Source organism: Halyomorpha halys, unplaced genomic scaffold (genome assembly GCF_000696795.3).
Source record: "Halyomorpha halys isolate HHAL.00 unplaced genomic scaffold, Hhal_1.1 Scaffold409.1, whole genome shotgun sequence".
NCBI classification, from domain to species: Eukaryota; Metazoa; Arthropoda; class Insecta; order Hemiptera; family Pentatomidae; genus Halyomorpha; species Halyomorpha halys.
In genome coordinates, this window is record NW_027115142.1 from 678,990 (window position 1) to 689,613 (window position 10,624).

Below are 10,624 nucleotides of genomic sequence, written 5' to 3' on the forward strand. Positions count from 1 at the left end.
TATGTTTTATGAATATATATATTTGGGATAGTGTTTTTTTTCGCATAAAGCCGACAACTTTTGGAATCTGGTTGTTCGGAAAAGAACTTATTCCAATCTTTTAAATATTTCTTTTTAATTCCAAAACAAACATTTTGGTTAAGCGATAATATCGATAATTTTATTATTAATGTTGAAATAAAGTAAGTCAATATTCAGTTAGTATTTGAGTTCTAATACAACTCCCTCCGTCCAATATTTTCTGAGAAATATTTTTTCAATCTCTAATGTTTTTTCTAACTAACGAGGAACAACATTTTGTTTATATACTTAGGCAAATATCATGAAAGCTACTATATCTGGGAAAATATTCACCATAAACTACTTTATGGTGCATTTAACGAGCTTCCAATTGAGCCCTCATAATCAATATTTTGAAGTACACTATCAATATACTTAGGTAAACAAAATTTTTCAAACACCAACATTTTTTCCAAGCAAGTTGATTATTAATGAGTTATTACATTATTTTGTGAAATATGATTAATCTCAGATATTTTTATAAATATAGCGAAGCGTATAAATATTTTTGAACTATTACACAATTTTCAATATAAATATCTGAATCAATATAAATTGATATCTCAGGAAATATTTGACATATATATGTCGGTAAAGACTCAATTTCTATCTCGTTCAATACAACATAAAGTGGTTTCAAATGAACGTCTCAGTAAGAGTAGCAGTGCCCATCGTATTTGCACAAATATATTTACAAAATATTGTTATCTCTTAGTTCAGTGAAAAATATTGGCGTTTGAAGAACTATATCTTGGGAAATATTGAACGTAAAGAGTTTTATTAGGGCTCAATTGGAAGTTCATTAAGAGCAACATAAAGTATTTTCCCTAAGAATATTAGTTTTTATGATATTTACCAAAAGAAATTCACAAACGATTTTTCTCTCGTTTTGGAAAGAAAATATTGGTTTTGGTAAAACTTTATCTTGGGAATTATTCAATATAAAGGACTTTATTAGACCTCGAAATGACTATGCTACTTGTAAATTAAACATGTTTATCGATGATTGATTATATCGTTTAATCTTACCGCTTCCCCTACCATTTATCATTTTCCCTCCGCTGGCAGTTGAAAAAGTGCGAATTATAATGGCGGTTTTGAGGTTCTAAATCGAACCACACATTTATTCCACAAAGTTATTGAGCAACTCTTTGAAAGCAGATAGAGCTTTGAAAAATAGTTGCTTTTGAGAACATTCAATGTAATTATAAGAGTTAAAATTATTTTTGCATGAAATTTTTACAGTAGGTAGTTATAAAAATCGCTATTTAAGCACTAAAACTATTTCATACGACAATTATAGGTCCTGTAATTAAATTTCAAGAAATTTCCCTATTTTCCAGTTATTATTTTTTTTTTTGTCGTCTTTTGCGAAAAACACGATTTTAATTATTTAAAGTACGTATATTTCTTTTCTTTTTTTTTAAATTTTTCATATCTTAAAATACTTTTTAGCGCATTATTTATTTTTGTTTGTTCCTAGAACATATAAAATGTGTTGCTGCTTTTCTCCAAATTATCTCATTGAGAAAGTCCATTTAGGATTTATATAAAAAAAATAAACTACCTCTTCTGGACCATACTGAATTGTTATGTAATACGAATATAATACTGAAAATATTTTCATTTTTGGTTTTTATAATTTTTTTTTTTTTTTGGAGGTCAATGGAGAACATAGGAAGCGGTAATTAGGTTCTGAGGTGCTGGATGTTGTGCACCTTGATAACTGCATAACCTTCCTCCTAAAGTTCCTGTTTTATCATTTCACAGCTCGTTGTAGGGAAAACAACGAAATATAAAATACCTTATAAGGTATATGCAAGGATTTTCATAGATCGTGTAAACTGGGTAATGAATGGAATTGGAAATGAAAATAATAACCAGATCGACCCGGTAGACGTGATGAACAAATTTTTTAAAAAATTTGACAATATTTTGAATAGTCAATTCTCTCCTTCTAAATATTGGGGAGCTGAATAGGATACCTGTTAAGGGGGAAATCGAAATAGTCATCGGAAAATTAAAGTTTTATAACAGAATAGACAGCATACTTAAAAGCAGTGAGAATAGACAATAGTTAAAATGAGCCTGTTCGAAAAAACTTATGAAGTTCGAACCGATACTTTCATTTAATGTCCGTTCAGGTTAACAATAGAGAGACCCCCTTTTCATGAAGGATGAATTACAAGAAGTCCTGAACCAACAGCCAAGGCACAGGTGGGAGGATTGAAATATCCTTTGAACTGACCTTCCTGACTAGGGTTTTGACGGAAGAAATTAAATATATCTGACATATTATTATTTTGTTTAAAAATAATCAATTAAGTAGTGGCAATTTTTTGTTTATAAACCAGATTCATACCTCCCAAGAGAGAGGCTTTTATTTCTGTAAAATAATATTATTTATTTATTTAATAATTTATTTATTGTTATTTACAACTGTATACAACAAGTAAATTTGCTGTAGGTGACATAGAGACATGATACAAACATGTGGAGAATTACCCACTGATAGAACTCCAATAGTAAAATAATATGAAATAAATTTTTCTTGATTTTCAAAAGTTAGTTAAAACCTTAATATTTATTTATTGCTATTTACAACTGTACATTATAATACATTTAGTAAATTTGATCTAAGTTAAATTGGAGATTTACAGGCGAGTAGAGAAACCCCTTGATATTTATAATAGTCTGAATCGCTTAGTTGTTTTATTGTATCATTTTTAATGAGCTCCACATCGGCATTTTATGATATCTATCCCTTAATAACATGGATAACAGCGCACTTATCTTTATCCAATGCAAGGCCAATCCTCGCTGAATGACTTTACCGTCTAGATCATTTTCATCAATTCTTTCTCGTTTCTGGAATACAATTTTAATCATCCAAACCCAGAATATGAGATATTATGATTCCATTTCTATGAAGTTTGTAACCCATTCCGGAATCATTCAATCAATCACTTGGAGACAGCACATATTTTTGGATACCACCACTAGAATCCAAAACTTTTTTTTTGCTTTAAATGCCATTTTTGATAAAAAAAAAAAGAAAAAAAGAAAAAAAATGTATGTAATAGAATTGAGTCGCTTTGTACCAATAAGATGACTGTACGCCGTGTGTGCAAGTAGCTCCTCTGAATGTTTTATTACGTGAGACAGATGGTACACCAAGTGTGCAATATAAAATAAAGTAAAAACATATTATTAAACTAAACAACATTTATTCCAAAATTCCAAAAATAGTCGGGTAATATGAAACCCTTATTTTAGCGTCAGTAATGAAGAAAATACAATTATAGATAAAATGAAATAAAAAAAAATGTATATAAACATAAAGAAACATAAATTTTTAAGAAGCAGTACAAGATAATGAATTTTCCTGGAAGGATGACCCTTACTTTGGTTTTACAGATTGATAACTTTTTGAAATAAACGCAAACAATTAAAACCAACATGAAATTTTATTTTTACACACTTCTAGGATAATTTTTGTTTTAAATGAGTGTTATTCCAACGGCCGCTTTTTCCTTACTGACTAATAATTGCAACTCAAGATCATTGCACACACGGTGTGCAGTTGGTCTTTTTGGCTCGGAAAAGCATTGAACACACGGTGTACAATTGGTCTCAAATGAGTTAATGCAAGACAAAATAGTAACGGACTTACAGAATCTCCCTGAAATATTCCTTTATTAATTGGTGTGCACAGCTTGGTACTCAGGGACAGGTAACTACAATTTCACTTTTCAAGTCTTCCTCAGACGTTCTAATAGATCACTAATTTTAAGATCTACTTAGAAACGTTTAATAGTTCTATGGGATACTGAACCGTACGCCTTTTGGTAATCAATCAAGGCAATAGAGTTGTTTGTTTCTTCTTTGAAATCTGGGATGCTATTTATTATTATTGTTATAGTGAACAAAGATATTCAACACCTCACGCGCTTCTGGATCTGATGGAATTTGGTTATGGAACACATAAGAACAACTACCTAAGTAAATTGTAAAAAAAAGACTGTGCTAGATTACACTGTATCACTGTGCTATAGTAGGTCGCGCTGCGTGCCTTCAGGTGTGAAAACAAGCTAATGAACTGTATCTATACCATTACTCTGTCTATTGCTTGCAAATATCGATTGCAGAAATGTGTTAACTCTTTAGAACTGAATAACAAATGCACGTATATCTTAACCAGTTATATATGTAATAAATTTAAAAGTTGTTAAATCAACTATCAAAAGTTTAATTTTTTCATTATTATTTATGTATTTTAAAATATATAAAAATTAATTTAAAAAAATAACTTATAACTTGCATTTTGTTGTAGTTATAATAATAAGGGAAAAAATTAAGAATATAAACTTTTATTTTTAATTTCATTTCATCATCATGTTACTTATTAAATCGGACCGATATTTTGGACATCATGGGTGAAAATGTGGCTAGTGCGCCATATTTGATTGCGATTCAAGAACCGACCCGACCACAATCTTTAGTGGCAAGCTATGTTCTTTCATACTCTATGGTGTCACAATTAAAAATTTTTAAAAAAATCCCAAAGCTTTTGCAAACTTACGGCGTGATTTCGGCCTCCTTTATGTAAGTAAATAGGGGTTATTGGTGGTATCAGTATGGTATCTTCAGGTTTCTTAAGCCTTTATTTATTACTGTAAGTTTATTCCCCACAGTTTTGTTATTACAAATGCTCATCGACGAGGATTCATTGAGTCATTTTCAACGATCTATGAATACAAAAATTTAAAGAGATTTTCAGCAAAATTTTGCTATATACTTATCTAATGTCGTATCATCCATTTAGAAATATAATTAGTCCAGTGATATTTTTTACGAAAACTAATTTTTTTTTCTATTTATCCGGTTTTTAGATTATAAGCCAGCTATTAAATTTTTTAACAATTTAGTCACGGAACCTAACTTACTAAATTGTGAAATTATCAATAACTTCCCAATTTCGTTAACTCATAAGCGTAGATTTGGTTCAAGTAGATAGCAATAAATCTGAACTTCGCGAAAATTTCACTGTATCAATTATCCCTTCAGCCTGACGATGTTACCTATCATTTTGGGCAGTACATATTAGCGATTTTGAAAATCTTAATAAATTATTTCATTAATTTTTGATGACAAAAATCATTATTACACATTTTGATTTAACCATTTTCGCTTTACTAAAAAGCCCAGATGATCGTCTCCGGGAATCCTCTAAAAAAAGTTCTAACATTTCTATGGGAAAAAAAGCCTTACCTTCGAACTATTTAACGTATTTTCAGTTTTGATGCACGGGAGCCTTCGTTAAGAATGAAGCACTCATTCATGGATTAGCTAAATTACCGGCAACACTCAAATGAGGTCAGAAAATATAGTTTTGGTAAATTTTGTAGTTATAACTTTTGGTTGAGGAGTCCTCCTACTATTAAAATTATAAGGATGTTATTGCTGAAGCCTTTTTTTCGATAATTTTTTTTTTCTAAAAAGGTAATTAAAATATTTTCATAAACTTTTTATTACCGGTAACTACTAACAAAAGCTTTACAATTAGGACCGTCTAGAGTTTAAAATTTCTTGCGACGTTATTGGTGCATTAATAAAAAAAAACAATAATTTTATCGTAGAATAATATAATTTGAATACATAATGAATAGGTATACTAAAATTGATTATGAAAAGGAATGTGAAGTGTTATGTCTCAATGCAAATGAAAGGTTTAAATATGAAAGGGAATATAATAATAAGATATTGGCTAGATTTAATTTATCTTAATAATTAACATTTAAGTCATTGATAATAATAAAAATAAAAGCTTAGCAAACCAGAAGATTTGATGACGATGTCATCTCTCTCTATATCCACAATTCAAGCTATGAAAATATTCATTTATTGATATCTAGAACAAGTCAGAATGAAGCTTTTTTACTCAAACGAATCTTTTTGTCAAATGTTGTAGTTAGAACCTTTTCAGAAAAAGCTATTCAATTATTAGAATTGCTAAATGCTATTAAAAACAAATTAATAATTAGACTTTTATTTGTATGGAAACATCTGTACAAATTACTCTCTTTTAAACTTGAGAAAATATAATACAGCGTACAATACCTGCGAATTAAAGACCAGTTTTTTCTTTACCTCGAATTACCGATAACTATATACAATACGTCTAGACAAGTGTAAAAAGCTGAAGAACCAATTTCATTATTAAATGTGTCAGAGAAAGTAGTAATAAATACAAATATGTGAAACCTATTTTATTTAATTTCTGCCGATGTATTTATAAAGTATACAATAGTGTACAAATATTTTCAATGTTTTTCTTTTTACGTTGGCACAATTAAATAAGTTACATCAACTTATTTGTATTTCATTTTGGCCGCACCCCAACCATCTTCTCGTATAAGACATCCACGGTCAACAATCTCTCATAATTATGTTTATCTTTTTTGTACAATTTGTTAATGATGCAATATTGAACGTAACCTTCTTATATTACGAGTATTATTTATTTGTTTTATACTGTTTATATCATTTTTCATTTTATTACAGTTGTTATCTCGTTTCCTCTTCAACCCAGATGAAGCCCTGAAACGTGATATAGAGCAAAACATCAGTAGAAATAATACAAAAATAAGTTCAACTTATTTGTACCCATTACGATCCTACGATATTATCCTCTCATTCAAATTACAGCAATCAACACATCATAAGGTTTAGAGTTATATTAATCAAATAACGTCCTCGTTGAAAAATGTTTATACATCCATATCGAGTCAAACATACCAGGAACCCAAAATGGTAATTTTTAATTTCTCGAGTAAACTCTTTTAGTCATTGGTCATAATTCCGTCTGTCTTTTATAAATTTTTGGCAGTGATTAACATCTTATTTAAAAGTAAGTTTTTTCCCTTCCCTTCCTTTTTCCCTTTCTAGATCTTTAATTACAGTTGCAATTTTGGTTTTTTATAAACTTTTATACGTATAACCAAGTATAGCAATTTCATTTCAAAAGATCATATTTCAATCCCAAATAGATAAACCTTATTAATTACTAATTTCTTCCTTTTCTTATAGTAAATGGCAGAATTTCAATCGCTTGCCGTGAATCTTAAAGTCTGTTTAAGAACAATTTGCTCGTTGTTAAAATTGCTTGTCACAAAAATGTCTAATTAATTTAAACATTCCTGTGATGAACTTGAAAAATGTTGTAAAGGTTCCTTTTTCATGTCATTGACCAAAATAACTATCAAAATCTTAGTTTCTATCATGTAACATTACATAATATTATCCAGGATCCCGAAGATTCACTAGTGGAAATTAGTTGTTTAAAAAAAAAATGCTAGTATAAAGAAATATCTATTTAAACTGATCTCATTTAAAAGTAGAGAGACGACGTAGTGTCTTCGTTTTAGTCCAGAAACGAAGGGGATAAAGTCAAATAAACGCAAAAGGTATTTCTCATTTGTATGTAATAATATATAATATGTTATTTGGGTTTCGGATTCCAATTAAATATATAATTTTGCGAGCTCTATAGATGACCGGAAGTTTATTTTAAGAAAAATTTAAAATTTACGTTAATTTTCATGTTATATTATATATCATATAATATTACATGTTAAAGGAGAATATCTACAATGAAGAACATTATTCACGCCTTATTTGTAGAGCAATTTTACTCAAATTTTAGGAAATACAATCTATACGTTTTCTAGTGATTTTGGCAAATATAAATTTCCATAATAATATCCATGTTACTTTGGCCAGGCAACTCCTATGAAGAAGATTATTATAAACTCACTAAAAGTAAATTTTACGTAAAATCAATGCTTTAAGCAGTAATATACCTCTCTTACGAGAAATGAAACTTTCCTCAAGATAACTGATTTTTGGCGATTGGATGTTAAAATATTCTTTTTTCCTGCTCAGTTGTATTAAAATGCTGCTCTCATTTTTGAACCAATGGACAAAAAAAATATTGAAAAATGCCCTTCGAATTAGTCTTGAGTAAATTATAAAACATAGAAAAAAACTAATCTGATATATCTAAGCAACCTAAATATTACAATTCTTCACCTTCGAACTATATATTTTTCATGCGGAGAAGATGGTTGGGTGGGTGCGGTCAAAATATAACACAAATAAGTTGAAATAATTTATTAAGTCGTGCGAACATTTCAGCCAGAAATAACAATAATTATGTTTTCTATTCACTTCTTTTGTCTAACTTAACTCATATCTTGTTTCTTTATCTAATATTATGGTTACATATATTTTCTTTCTCTCAATTTAATTTTTTCTTTCCAAAATTTTAATTATTAATGAAATAAAATATTCATATTTCTTTGCATTATATAACTTCGATTTTATTTTATTTCCTTAATTATGTCATTTTTATTCACTTATTCAATTACTTATATACATTTTATTTTCCACTTCTTTCATCACAGTAATTTTATTAATTTCATTTTGTACAATTATTTATTTTAGGTCCTTCTGCTTATATTTTCTTTTGTATGTATTATGTATTCATTGGTTTTTATCTTATTCTTTGTTCTTAGGTCTGATGAAGGCTAGAAATTCTGGCCGAAACGTTGGTATTAAATAAGTTATCCTAACTTATTCGTGTTATGTTTTGACCGCACCTAGCAACTTTCTTCTCATATAATTAAGCCACTCTCAACTATTTCCCATCATTATTTATTTTTCAGCTTTATTTGAATTGCATAGATTAAATACTAGTGAAACTGCTATATTTTATTAATTTCTATTCTATTCTGAATGCAATTTTATGTAGCAGTCATCTTATTAATTAACTGTTTTATTAACAGTATGACTTATTTATTAATTATGATTACTTATTAGTTATGATTTAATTATTTATAGTGCATTATCAATTCGGTTAATGAAATATGATTGAAAATGTTCATTACTCCAGAGCAGATAAAAAAATATTTTAATAAGATTTTGACATTGTTATACTGCGGAAATGAATGATCATGAAAAAAGTTTGAGATCTTAGGAGCTACCTAACGTAAACGTCTATTAGTGTTCCAAGCGAAACCTGTTAAAATCACTTTACCGTAATTGAAAAATGACATTTGAACTAGGTTAGAGTATAATGATTTTCTTCTTAGGAGCAGTACTTTCTATGATATTTGCCAATATAAATTTATAAAATGTTATATCTTTTCGTTCGACAGAAAAAAAAAAAAAATTCATAGAAAAAAAAACTATATCTCGAGGTCCCATTGAACGTACAGAGATATATAAGAAGTACATTTTTATCAAGTTTGCTCTACTGTAAACAAGGTATGAATGCTGTTTTAAGTGTGATATATTTTTCATATATTGTCTAAGATATTGAGCATTGAACGAAAAATTAACGTAAATTTCAGGGCTTTCATGAATAAACTATAGTTTAGTTTAGTTATTTAGTTAATAATAATAAAATAAACCGGACGTATGTCAAAGTCACAAATTCGGATTCGTAGTGTCAAACCAAACACATAAAAAAATCTATTATTTCTACCCCTGTTGATTAATCGAAAATTAAAAGTTTTAAAAATTAATAAAGTTTTGAAAAAATAGGGTGATTTTGACTTATAATTAATGACCTGGGCAGGATAGCCTGCAAAACATTTTAAATTTTTGATGTGAGGTGAGAATTAAATTTTTTCAAAGTATCATTAATTTTTAAAACTTTTAATTTTCGATAAATCAAGACTATCACTATCATATAAACAAACTGTCCTTGAAGATGGCCGATTTGGCCGAAACGTTGGACTATTGATATACTAAAGAGTGTTGAAACTAAACAAGGATACCATTTGATTTATTTAATAAATAAATACAAGTCTCAAATAATTGAAAAAAAAAATTATATTTAAATAAAAATTTGTTTTTTGATAAATTTTTCGTTAAGAAAGATAAATTAAACTTTTCTTTTAAACACTAACTAACTAATTAACTTGCATTATTAAAGTGCATTGACTATGATATAGCCCTAATTACGAATTTATTTTATTCCTTCCTTACTCCAGAAATAAAATCTTTTAACAAACAAATCTTTTATTTTACAGTCATATTTAACTGATTGTTCTGATTTTTCATCATAAGCAAGTATAATTTATATGCTATAGGTATAAAATATCTACTTTATGAACTTGCAACTAACCTGCTGTATTGTAAGTGAGCCAGGAAGGAAGCGAAATGACAACTGCGGTGTCGGCGACAATCGCTCCTCAAGACCCAACCTCATCCCCACTTGCCCTAGAGAGCTGCGACCTGCGACTCCCCTCCCCCCTGAATTAAGGGGCCTTTGAAGCGAATGACAATTTTAAGGCCAAGAACGTACCTTGGCTTCTTATTCCAGTTTTGGGTCATAAATTCTTTCTGACGTTATCCATATCACCGTAGGTAAGGAAAACAAAATCAAATAGGTTCCTAAAATTACTTTAGACCAGTTTACAAAACGAATTTCTTGAATAAAACTGCCAATACATAGAAAATCTGAAAAGAATTGTCACTACCTTTGTTCATCACCAAT

At 28.8% G+C, this 10,624-nt stretch overlaps 1 protein-coding gene across 2 annotated transcripts in view; it reads right to left on the reverse strand.

Annotated features, from left to right (window-relative positions):
• Cralbp (Cellular retinaldehyde binding protein) overlaps positions 1 to 10,326 on the reverse strand; it is a 25,840-nt gene extending 15,514 nt beyond the window's left edge. Inside the window, exon 1 of one of the 2 annotated variants that reach the window (XM_014423190.3) lies at positions 10,253 to 10,326. The gene's annotated coding sequence lies outside the window, so the exon portion shown is untranslated. Of the gene's footprint in view, positions 1 to 3,733; positions 3,755 to 10,252 lie in introns of those variants that run through there. The other variant, XM_067052221.1, reaches the window with a different exon arrangement.
• Positions 10,327 to 10,624: the final 298 nt, after the last annotated feature.